This window comes from Pseudorasbora parva, chromosome 14, assembly GCF_024679245.1.
Source record: "Pseudorasbora parva isolate DD20220531a chromosome 14, ASM2467924v1, whole genome shotgun sequence".
Classification (NCBI taxonomy): domain Eukaryota; kingdom Metazoa; phylum Chordata; class Actinopteri; order Cypriniformes; family Gobionidae; genus Pseudorasbora; species Pseudorasbora parva.
The window spans coordinates 12,971,409-12,985,232 of NC_090185.1; positions in this window are offsets into that span (position 1 = coordinate 12,971,409).

Consider the following 13,824-nt stretch of genomic DNA (forward strand, 5'->3'; position numbering starts at 1 on the left):
CCACATTCCCCATCATTTTCAGCAGAGTTGGTGGTTTTGCGTCCATCTTGCATCAGTTCTTTTCCGTACCCCACTTCTGGTACCATGTAATGTTCGGTCTTCTATTATTCAAGAAGTCACACATGAACATTTGTGCTGCTAGCTTCTGTAAGCTGCAAGCTGTGAGTGTTTTATTTTTTTAATGTTTTTCTCCACAACATGGTATCACACAGAAGGCAAAGCTATACTGCCACCTTGTGGTTACTCAATAGACTTCTACTCTTTCTTTATCTGAAACTGCTGATTTTTCTTTATCTATTAAACTGGAATGCTACTATAACTCTGAATTCGACTCATCTTTCTAATCATCCCCCATATTTTATTAATTTCAATATCTTCACCAATACTTTCACAGAATTCTCTCCAATATTTTCTCTTAGCTATTATTATTACTCGTCTCACTTTTGCTTGTGCTTTTTTATAGTTTATCAAATCATTAAAATTAATACTTTTTCTTACCTTTCTTAGCTTTATTTCTTATATATACTGCTTCGCTACATTCCTCATTTCACCAGGGAACCACCTTTTTTCTATTTCCTGACTTCTTTTTTCCTATTGCTTCTACCGCTGCCTTCCGTATTGCTTTACAAATATTTTTATTCAACTCATCTACATCATCTATTTCTCCCAAAAAAACCTCCAAATACACTTCACTAATCTCCTTAAATTGCTCCCAATTTGCCTTTTTAAATGCCCATCTTTGTATTCTCTCTACCTTTTCTTTTTGAATATCTATTCCTATTTGACATAATATTGGAAAATTGTCACTTCCTATATTATTGTGACTTATTACTTTCCAAGTACTTTCCCTTGCTAAATTTTCTGATATCAAAGTTAAATCTATAGCTGACATCTTTCCACTTCCAATATCTATTCTAGTGCCTGACCCATCATTTTTACACACTAATCCTCTTAAATCTAACATTTCTTCCACTACCAATCCATTATGATCTGTATATTCACTCCCACACAAAGTATTATAAGAATTAAAATCTCCACACCATACCATCTTTTGTCTACCGTTAGCATCTATTTTTTCCAAATCTATATTTAGTTTCTTACATGGATTATAGAGATTCACTATTTTTATACTTTCAGATCCTTCCCATATTTTAACTACTATTACCTCATGTTCCTCATTAATTTCTACAATCCTGTATCCTATATCTTGTTTTATGAAAGTTACTATACCCCCTCCATTTCCACCTGGTCTATCTCTACGTATTGCGATATATCCTAATAGTGTAAAATTAAGACATGGTTTCAACCAAGACTCTGAACACATATTATATCTGGGCGTCTTTCTTGTTTTGATATAAAGTTCTTACATTTCTGTCCATTTGCTATCAAACTTCTTGCGCTCCATTGTAATATTAGTAAACCATTACGAACCTCCACCACATGCTGTCTGGGTGGTTCCTACCGGTACTTCTAGTTTTTCATTGATCATCTCCACATTAATTCCCTCAGTTTCCAAATACTTTTCTGCTGCTCTCACTATAATTTTAATTCTCTCTGTCCGACTTTCCGTTTGTGCTGAGCAATTTACTACTTCAACTATAAATGCTACAAAAGACACTTTATCAATCTCCACTGGATTCTTCTCACTCTCTTCTTTGCCTTTGTTCATTATATGAGGTGCAGCTTTCTTAATTTTTTTAGTTTTTGTTTCCTGTTCCACTTTCTTTAGGGCCTCAGCATATGTTAACCCATCTTCCACTCTTACATTTTGTACTTTCAGGACTTTTTGCCTCGCTTCACATCCTCCATACTCTGCGCTGTGCTCTCCCCCACAGTTACAACATTTGGGATTTACTCCTTGTTCGCATTTACCGTAATCGTGCTCTCCTATATATTACCAATAGACTACTATAATGACGCTGGCTAAACGTGAGCATCGCGATTATTTGGCGTTTGAAAAAAATAAAACCCATGAAATTATATTCATATGACAATGACATGCTGAAACATATGCCACTGACTGTACCTGAGATGTAGACATTTCACACGCGACGCCAGAAGAACACCTGCATGTGAACTCCTCCTGCAGTGTTCAGGGGAACTGTTAGTGCTGCACCAACCCACGGGGACGCTTTTATGAAGTTATTTGGCCTGCCCCGCACCACTTTTTACAACCCGCCGCGCACCCGCGACCATTAAATAGACATACGGGGTCAGCGGATTATGAGACGACCCGCGCATCACTAGTTCAGGGCTATCAGGGTTGTCATGTCAACAAATGCACGCATGATGGCATCCCCTGTTGTAGGATGACAGAGCTTACGACTGTAGTTGAGGACATTATTTTTTTCCCAACTGTAGGGGGACCCCGAGAGCAAAAGTTACCCAGTGCTGCTCTAATACTATTTATCAGAACTACAACTACACAGTTTTGATTATCATCTATATACAATAATGATCATACATTAAGACTAGCGCATACGCATTATAAGTTAACCCAGAGATCGGTAGGCTATGACATTGCCATAACGATCCACCATGCAGTACTGCGGATCTGATCCAGCTACATCATCGTGGCTGCAGCGAGGGGTGTCTCGGTGGTGTTGAGCTACGAGTATAACGCGTTCTCTATCACTGAAACTACAATGAAATACATTATTTTATTATTGTCAGTATAATCTTAGGAATATGTTATACGCGGCAATTCCGCGAAAACTCCCATATATCGCAAAAAAGTTTTTAAGCTCTCATGAGGTGGTTTTTCAGGCAATTCGAAAAATGACATTTTCGCAAAACTGCAATGGAAACGTTTTTTCCGCATTTACAGGTCACCTGGTGCGGTGACGCATTGCTGTAACATAGGGCCTATATATTAGATTTTCCACTCAGTTGTGTCGTAATAACAAGATATAGCCTAATGTAGTTAAAAGGACATATATTTTCTCCTAATAAGGAGAACAGGCTATATATACTGGCTATATATACTGTAATTAAGACATATATTCAAGAAATGTATTAAAACAGAAGGAGCTAGCCTATATAGTTTCAGCCTTAGCTAGGCTTACTCAAAGGCTGAGGAAACAGGCCAGTTACGCACGTCAATCCATTCCAGACGATATTGGTTTACTTTGTATTTAATATACAGGCAATTAATTGCTGAAACATCGATCAAAATAAAAATTAAGTAATCCCCAGGTCTCAAACATATTGCGATTCTTACTCATGCTGCTCACTTTTCATAATCAATATATATATTAAAATAATAATATTACAGGCTAATGTTTAGGCCTAAACGTAGCCTATTTAGTTTCGTAGTTAGGCTGTTTTCTTTAACCCACCGCCGATAAAAGCGCCAACGTTTTCTTATTTTTTCCTTCTTCCTTTAAGACAGCGGAAACAATTCACAATACTCTGTCATTTGTCGCAAATCTGTAATGGAATCGCAGCTACTTAAGGGGAGAGACTATCGTACGCGCTGGTCGCGATTACCTCAGCTCTCATCCTGAGAGCTCATCAGCTCATTTATGACGTTAAATGTAATCTGACTCCTAATCTGAGTTAGTGCTGTGAGACTCACGCGGCAACTCGATCGTTATATTGAACACACGTTCAGTATTTAATTGTACTTTCTGAACTCAGTCACTGTAATCCAGTAGCGTGGCTTTGGGAATGGCCTCACAGGGCAGTGAAGCATTCTGGGAATTGTAGTCATTCATCCCCATGAGACAAAAATACATTTTCTGTCTTTTCTCAGTCTAGAAGGCACCAAATTCAAAAATAATTTCACATTTCTACTACATTAATGACCCAGTTTAAATAATAATTCAACTTCCCAGCGCTGAAGTATCCCTTTAAACTACCATTGAGATGCTTAAAGTGTTTTATATCAATGGATTTTTATAGGCAAGACAAGTCAAGAGTTTATTTGAGAGGCTAAATTGATTAAACGTGGTTAACTCACTGTGGGCCACTTGGTCGTCACTTAAAAAAAAAAGTAAACTTAAATTTAACAAACAAACAAAATACTCTAAACATTTTTCTAAATTAACTTAAAGAAAGGAAAAGAAATATAACAAATTTGACATCAAAAACAAAACAATTTTTTTGAACTATTTTAATGGCTGCAACTAGGGCTGGGCGATATGACGAAATATATCGTCTGGACGATAGAAAATGTCTATCTTTTTATATTAGGCTCTATCGCTTATGCCCCGATAAGGCGTTTATGGCAGAATTTTACGCCAAGATGCACCTCACGCCACGGCATGCCCATGCACGCTGCAATACATAAACAAACATGGAGGAAGACGGTAGTAGACGCGGTTCAGACCAGGGTAATTCTCAGAGTAATTATGCCAGAGTGGTGGCATAACGTTAAGCACTCAAAACAAACTTCAGACACAGGCGCTGCAACAGGTTTTTACGCGTGGCACACCATATAGCCATATATTGAAATATTTTAATCATTTTCTTGACCGACCACCGAGTTGCGTCGACCACCAGCCAGTTGAAACCGGTTAACCGATTAGTTTAAAATATGCTGCACTATTTGAAATAACAGCCGCGAGCCGCGCTCCCTCTCTCTCTCTCTCTCTCTCTCTCTCTCTCTCTCTCTCTCTCTCTCTCTCTCTCTTTTTTTGTTTGTTTTTTTTTTGCCTTTGGTATGTAAGAATACAATTTAATATATTTATTTGATGGTAATGTTAATGGGATATTAATTAGGTGTTAAATTCTTTTTAAATAATGTAAAATAAAGGTTTTGTAAAAGTCAAAAGTCTCTCTCTCTCTCTCTCTCTCTCTCTCTCTCTCTCTCTCTCTCTCTCTCTCTCTCACACACACACACACACACACACACACACACGCACTGTCCTAGCGCTGCCGCCTCCCTTCCACTCACGTCACTTTTTTTAAATCCCCCACAGCGCGAAACGCGAGTCCCGCAAACGCGCCACCAAGGAGCTTGTAATCTGAGGACAATGGCTCCTTAGTTTCGAAATGGTTTGGATACAAGGTGATCGCGTTGAAAATAAAGGCATTTGTCTAGCGTAAGAAGCTCATTTGTAACATTGCCGCGGCTCATTTAAGAAAATGACAGCTCTGAAGAGACGCTGCTTTAGTTCGAGGTAATGCTGACAATAATAAAGAAAGATGAAAATCAACACCTTATGTGTTACCACTGAAATGTAGATGTAATATATTTCCAAAAGTAAGCCAATTTTAAGCGAAATGCACGCTTCATACTGTCGTCTGCCCTGGCTCTAACCTCGAGTGTTTACTTTTTGCAAACCTTGTGAGCGCGCAAACCCAAACGCTGTGACCTCGCGCCAAATGTTTTTATTGGTTTATTAAGTACAAACAGGCGAGTTATGAAAAATTGAGTGCGAGGGATTTGTTCTCTTCACACAAAAAGATTTTGGAATGAGACGGCCAACTGTAGTAGCGTTTAGTCCACTGTATAATAGCCTAATTTAGAGATCACTTTTTTTTTTAACCCGACAACTTTGATCGGTTAGCGTTGATACGGTCAACCATCGGTCAAACGGTCATCGGTTAACATCCCTAGGCAGGTGTTAACTTTACCAACTGTCTTGCTTGAAAAAAGGTTCTAAATAAAATAAAAATGTAGTCCATACTACCTTTATTTGTTTTGTATATCATTTCAAACTGCATTTCCACATTGCAATTTTGTATAGACTATTCATAAACTGAATTAACAGAAAAATTGCTATATCTTTATGTATATTGTTATCGGGATATCAAATGAGCTATATCAGGATATGAAATTTTAGCCATATCGCCCAGCCCTAGCTGCAACAATTTCATAAAAACATGTCTATTTCACATTCCTCTGCCGGCTATAGGTGCTTGCTCAGATTTGAGTTTATATAAAATTTTTCACTGTATATAAAAGTTTTCTTCCCACGCAGCGTACAGCGGATGCTGATGTTTTTGTCACCTTTAACCGAGTCAAACTCAAAGTAGGCTAGTTTCGGTACTGTTAGGGGTTAACAGCTTATGACCCAGGACCAGTAGTGAAGAAATGAAGACAGAGTCAGGATTCCAATTAATTAAAAGAAAAATTTACTTAGAATAGTTTGCAGTTTCAAAAGCAGAAGCCAGCTTCAAGTCTCACAAGGAGTTCGTAGGCCGTGCTCCCTCTCTCACCGTCTCGTTGCCTCGCCCTATCGTACATACAATTGTCCCAACAGTTATACCGTTTTCAAGGTCGTATCCACGTCATTACTGCGATGTGGATGGTTCTGATTGGCTCAGAGACAATGCACAGTCATGGTAAATTTCCACTCGAGTCAGTTAATCTGATGCACGTTTCCACTGGCGTGTCACTTGTTGATGCTTTCACCCCAGAATCAGGCCCGTAGTGACCTTCCAGATCTGGAGCAGGCGCCAGCTTGCCCAGAACAACAAGTCCACCCATCTCTTAGGGTGCCCATTGAACACCATTCTGATCTGTAACATAGAATATTGTGCACATACAGATACACAGTCTCTCCAAGGTTGAAGCTGATTAAGCTCCAGTTCTATCTAGTTCTTACCAAAACATACTGATAACATGTGCTTTCCTTTAGTGAGAGGAACACACAATATAGTACAGGCAATATTCATCTTGAGTCTTTAGTGTTTCAGTAAAAGGAACTATAAAAGGAATAAAACATAATAAATTAAATGAAAGACAAATCCATATTTCATATCTGTAAGCCGGGCTAAGTGAGCAAACGCTGTTACTCCACTCCTGACATGTTAGGGGTGTGTGATACCTCCAAAATCCAAACACATGACCTTGTTGCCAGTGTTTAGTGACACATCACACATCTCTAGGCCAGACCCTCAGTCACTCCTCAGAGACCAAATACACACTTTAGAAAACAAGAAATTAAAACAAAATCATAACTGGATAGAATCATTATAATAATATAGGATAAATATTGATTAAAGTTTTGATTATGAAGTTAATTAGGATATAAATATATACAGGTATATTGAAGCGGCAGTGGATTTCAAAATCCCCCCTTCATTCCCTCCTAAAGGCCAATTTTGGGGTCCCAATGACCCCCTAAAGTTGGTCTACCAATTTTAGGCCGCTTCATAATGTTCAATGCCCTCCCCTTTTTAAGTTTATAATCTTTGAAAAAAAAGAAAATCTCTTTTCCCCTCAGGGATTTAACTTCAACGATTATTAATCTCATCTAATTTGGTTTTATCAATGGCTTGATTGATTACAATAAGCACGTATTCATCCTCAAGAGGACATACTACATTAGCACCCCATGTTAAATACCACCCCATTAGAAATACCAAGATATCTCATCTAAAAATAGGGATTTTAAATGCATTTCTTTCAAAACACAGACCTTTTTCATCTTCAAAACAATAGTGGTCTGAAATAAAAATAAACAAAATAAATAGGCATCATAATCCATCCAAGTACATTCAGTCTGTGCATAAAACATCCTTCAGTTTACAGTCTACATTCATGTACCATCTTAATTTCACATTCTATTCATTTCTTTCCCAAACATGTTCATAACATTCATTTCAATCGCTTTTCCCTGATTTTACTCAAGAACCTTCTTGTTAAACCCATTTTCATAACTCCATTTTCTTTTCCACATAGATTTCCACATACTCAAACCTTTTTGTCAAACTTGCTTTTTCCATCAAATCCATTTTTTTACTCATGATAGCCCACATCATTTTTTAACTTAAAATTAACATAACCATAAAATTGTTAATGTTGAAAACTTCATCAAAGTGACATATTTATCCATTTGTATTACATTCATTCAGCTTGTTCACATCTTTATCTTGTGACATTGTGCTTAATCATACTCAATACCCCATTATTTTTCAAAATACCTTTTCAAACCCATGTTATTAGTAAACCATTCAAAATCACCCCTATTAATTAGGGTTTCCTTTAAAGTAACATTTTTCTTTCAATGTCTTGTCCATTAAAACTCTTTAGGCGTAAGCTCCAAATGACCAAAATCTTAACCCTGTTGATTTATGTCATCTGTCAGTGATACTTCTCATCAAATCCTCACTAGCCTTCCTTTGCCTCTTACACCAAAATTGTTATAATTTTACCAAGAATTTACAAATTTCCATAATCTCCCATATTACTTTATAAGAAATCCAAATTTGTACTGCCATCATCAATTTATTTAAAACTGTTTTAAAACAATCTGTATTTTGAAAATCATTCATTGTTCAATATTAATTTAATTTGATGTAAAGTGTTCATAAATTATGTCAGAAGTTTTACTTTCACAACATTAATCGTTAGGGCTATTTCTCTCTCGTTTTAACGTCAGATTATTCTTTATCAAAATAGTCTCCAGTGCAGATGCTCCATGTGATCATTATTGTTTCAGTCTTATCTCTACTGCTCTACAGAAACCAAAATATTATTTTACTCATCTCTTAATCCCAGTGACACAGAAAAACTTAGTCACATGCTCCTTTAACATTAATTAGACATTATTACTAGACATCTAGTGTCCTGCATCCATTTAAGGGATGAAAAATAAAAATAAAACTTTTTCTTTTAGAAGTGATCTTTTTGGTCGCCCTTCTGCCTTCAGAAATATGAGGGATTCTCTGGATGATTTATATAGTGACTTCAGCCAATTTGTCACTTTGTCTCTGCCGTCAAGTTTCTAACATTTATGTTTACCATTTCTAATCAATTGACATTATTTCAATTTAAACCCTCAGTTAAATTTAGAGATGGGTGTTTAACCCATTAAGAAACGGCAATCTTTAACTTTATAATTCCACTTCAACTAATCCAGAGATTAATTCAAATCAGCATCATAAATGACAAAATTAGTCATAATTACCAGTAACGGACAGAGCTGGATACCAGTCCACTTAAAGCTCGTCCCATGTTCTGGATCATCTTTTCCAGATTCCTTCAGAATTAGCAGTTTCTTTAAAAGTTGTCGTTTGCCTTAACCCATCTGTAATGATAAACACTCATTCCAGAGGTTAATGACCTCACACACACTATCAGGACAGAACAGTTTCACAAACCAACACATACAAAACATAAAGTGCAGTCATCAACAAACATACGCACATTAAACATATAATTTTGAATTGCTCATTCTCAAAATTTGCTTTTAGTGTTTAACTAAAAAAATATTTAAACTCAGTTCTTACATGGTTTCTTAACCAATTTTCAAATCATGTCTGTTCATTATTCCTTCATTTTTAGAGAAGTCAGCTGGGTTGTTTTGGTTCTGATATCATTGCTTTTGTTTAGTTTCAGCTTTAGCAGGACGATGACAGACAGAGCACCATCACTGCTTCTCAAGCAGTCTCTCTCTCTCTCACATGGATAGTCTCTTATATTCAATTCATTAACCTTTAACCTTCACAAAGTTTTAGAAATTGGTTTACCCTTAAAGAATAAATTTGTATTAGAAATGTAAATGTTTAACTTTCCAATTAGAGATATATAATCATCTCAAAATAAGTTATGCTTTGAATTCTTTTCTTCAAGTTACTTTAGTTAAATACCTTTTGTTATCCAGACCTCCTCTTTAAACTTCAACAGCTGTTCTTATCTTTAGACACCACCATGCCTTCAAATTCTCTGCTGCCATATCTAATGACCTGCAGGATTAAACTCATGATATGGAAATATTAGTTCAATATCACAGTTTTACTGATTCAGTTAATGCATTTTTGTTCTGGTCTCCACAAAAGTTAATGACAATCACCTCATGGTCTCAGCTGGCTCTTGAATGACCTTTACCATCATAACTTTCACTCAGGGTCTTCCCTGGCATTCACAAACAGTGCGGTACTTGAGTGAGCGGTATGGAGGAGCCATTATTAGGGCAGGCCATGCTGTGTCCTGTCTGGACTCTCGGCCCCTACAACCACAGCGTCCCCCCTTACTGATGCTGCTGGCCTCACAGACATCGGTTCAACTCTCATACACACCTCACATAAAACACCTCCCTTCTTGGAAGTGCCCAATGGCGGTAACCCCCATGTCTTAGGTTGTCCCCCGCTGGCCAAAAGAGGATCTTACCCGTCTTAGGCGAATCACCCTCATTCACATTGGTCATCGCTTGAGATCTTTGACCCTTAAAATGGATCAGATGTTTTTCTGGAGCCTTGGGGAAAGTGCATTCAAGAGTCACCAGAGCCATTTAGTCTGCTTACTATAGGTAAAACATGGAGACAGGTTAATCATAACACTACTTACTCACTGATATCAATTACATCTTCCAAACCGCAACATATTAGTGCGTAGATTATGCTCAGTGAATTTAGCCATAACTACTGTCCACTCAATTTAATGTCCTGCATGCTGACTTTGACCTGATCCATTGGTCCTGTGCATGGTGGCGGCTAAGATTAGACAAAGATGTCACTGGTCATGGAATAATTTATTTTAAAAAATTGCAGTTCATTAAAATTCTGTATTTGAAAACATTTGATACTTTTATTATTGCCCTCCTAATGGCACTTTCACTCTTTTTAACAAATCACTGTCTCTATGATTTTCAACTGATGCACTGTGCTTTTACTATAAATCTCTTATCACCTAAGACACAGCTCAGATAACAGCATTGAGCTGGTTTTGAATGAGAGAGAGACTCTGAGTTATTCAGGATGGTTCACTGTGTTTTCATAAACTTTATACTGCTCAGCATAAGGTCTGGCTAGAAATTAAAATAGTTTTCAAATAAGACATCAAACATTTCCTTTAAACTCTATCCTTAGACAGAGATCACATTTTCCATTAATCATAAGTTTATATTTGTCTTTTTTCCATACAATTAATTTAGAAACTACAAATTTCTCAGATTAAGTCTCTGTTACTGTAGCAAGTTCGGCCATAGCACCAGAAATGGTGGGGGCCAGATTCAGATAAGCGAATTGTTTTATTAGAGCTCTGCACCAGCTTATCTTTTTGAAACCAAAACACCAGCATCTAGGTTTTTAACATATTAACCCCAATTTATCGTACAAACAGTTTTTACCAACATTTAATAACATTATCATAATTTTTCAAGAGTTAGAGTCACATGAACCAACTGTTTCATAAATTTGTCATTTAACCTTCTACGTTACTATTTATACATTTTCTTGCCTCACGTTTTTCAGTCAGTGTCTTTAATTTTACCTCAAAATTTTAATAAATTTTCATAGATCTTTACTTAAAAAATATTAACTTAAGTCGTTAAATTCATATTTCATTATTTTGTTAGACAGAGTGTAAGCCACTTCTTTGTTTCTTTTTACTTTGTTTCATCTACAAAATTTAATCTTTTGGGCTGATTTGCCACTCAGTTCTTCACCTTATGGGTGGGTGGTTACAGTTACATACAAAATGGCCCTGCTGACCACAATTAAAACTCTCTGTCATTTAGCAACTGGCATGTTTCAGTCTAGTTCCCAGTCTGTAAGGCGGTGCCTAAAGCGGCAAACACTCGGACAGAGAAGAGAAGAGCGCGTGAGAGGGGAGGGGGCAGATAAGACTGGCTGCTCACACATCTTGGTGTTTTCGCTTTTTCAAAAACAATCTCAAGCCCTTTTTCAGACTATATCTCAATTCCAGTAATTTCAGACAATTTATTACGTTTGGCAATTAGACTATACCATCCCTCAGTAATCTTCTGGGATTTTTTGTTCAGGGGTTAAACCCCACCCATTCTACAAATTCATTAATAAGCACTCTTTGTTTGCAGCCAGTCAAGTTGCTATTTAACTTTTCAGTCTGAATTAAAACCTTGCTTCCATGTTTTAAATTTTTTTTTCTTCTAAATGTTCTGCAAATTTCTTTTAAGTGAGGGCTTCAGAGCAAAGCTAGTTACAGCATTTGCTCTCTTTCATTTCAATATATATAATCAAGACTGATCAAGTTACTGATCATCTCAATCACAATTTATCAGCCATATGTTGGTCAAAGTTCATTCTCACCGAAACAGCAAGAGATGGAGGCGGCGATCTTTACCCAACACAGCTGTGGCTTCTGCGTGATGAAACTGCAAAGGACACTTGTACGAAAACGTCACACATACTGGTCCGTGCCAATTTGGGTCACAATTTTTATTTTACTCGGGATCGTTCCAGATGCATCCCTGGCAAACAACTCCTGAATCTATTTTTATTTTGTTTAACTAATAACTAATATTTTATTCCCTGACTGCCTGATTCACTAAGTTCTAAACTCTAAGTTCGGGTACCCCTATCTGAGATGGAAGAGAGAGAGCAGGTTTGCGATGCCCCCTGGTCCATGTGACCGTCTCTTAAGACTCTAACTCAGACAAACAGATCACAGACCAGAGAGACGTGCCCCTGTAGAGGTGGTGCTACACCAGTGGCCCCCAATGGGCTCTCCCCTGTATTAGACACGTGTCTTGCGCTGTCTGCTACGCGTTAGCCGTTGCCCGTAGTAACGTGGCGTGCTCTCAGCGACCTTCTTATACCCTTATGCTGTTCCCAAAAAACAAACACTTAGTATAATTAATCCCCATTCCTATCGAAAGGAAGCTCTCTCGCTCCCCGTACCCAATCTCTTCCACTCAGACAGCCCTAACCAAATAATTAAAGCTTTCTACTACCTTATTTGTTGTTTTGCCAGGGGTGTCACCAAGGAATGATTGCCCGCATCCTCCACCAAAACTGTTAGGGGTTAACAGCTTATGACCCAGGACCAGTAGTGAAGAAATGAAGACAGAGTCAGGATTCCAATTAATTAAAAGAAAAATTTACTTAAGAATAGTTTGCAGTTTCAAAAGCAGAAGCCAGCTTCAAGTCTCACAAGGAGTTCGTAGGCCGCGCTCCCTCTCTCACCGTCTCGTTGCCTCGCCCTATCGTACATACAATTGTCCCAACAATTATACCTTTTTCAAGGTCGTATCTACGTCATTACTGCGATGTGGATGGTTCTGATTGGCTCAGAGACAATGCACAGTCATGGTAAATTTCCACTCGAGTCAGTTAATCTGATGCACGTTTCCACTGGCGTGTCACTTGTTGATGCTTTCACCCCAGAATCAGGCCCGTAGTGATCTTCCAGATCTGGAGCAGGCGCCAGCTTGCCCAGAACAACAAGTCCACCCATCTCTTAGGGTGCCCATTGAACACCATTCTGATCTGTAACATAGAATATTGCGCACATACAGATACACAGTCTCTCCAAGGTTGGAGCTGATTAAGCTCCAGTTCTATCTAGTTCTTACCAAAACATACTGATAACATGTGCTTTCCTTTAGTGAGAGGAACACACAATATAGTACAGGCAATATTCATCTTGAGTCTTTAGTGTTTCAGTAAAAGGAACTATAAAAGGAATAAAACATAATAAATTAAATGAAAGACAAATCCATATTTCATATCTGTAAGCCGGGCTAAGTGAGCAAACGCTGTTACTCCACTCCTGACATGTTAGGGGTGTGTGATACCTCCAAAATCCAAACACATGACCTTGTTGCCAGTGTTTAGTGACACATCACACATCTCTAGGCCAGACCCTCAGTCACTCCTCAGAGACCAAATACACACTTTAGAAAACAAGAAATTAAAACAAAATCATAACTGGATAGAATCATTATAATAATATAGGATAAATATTGATTAAAGTTTTGATTATGAAGTTAATTAGGATATAAATATATACAGGTATATTGAAGCGGCAGTGGATTTCAAAATCCCCCCTTCAGTACTTCCAAGCATTACACGCTGCATGGTCTGCTCTCTCACGCTCCATGTTGTCTTGTTCAACACCACACATGTCGGTGTTACCACACGTCACGGCGCTCATACGCCCTTCTCACTCAC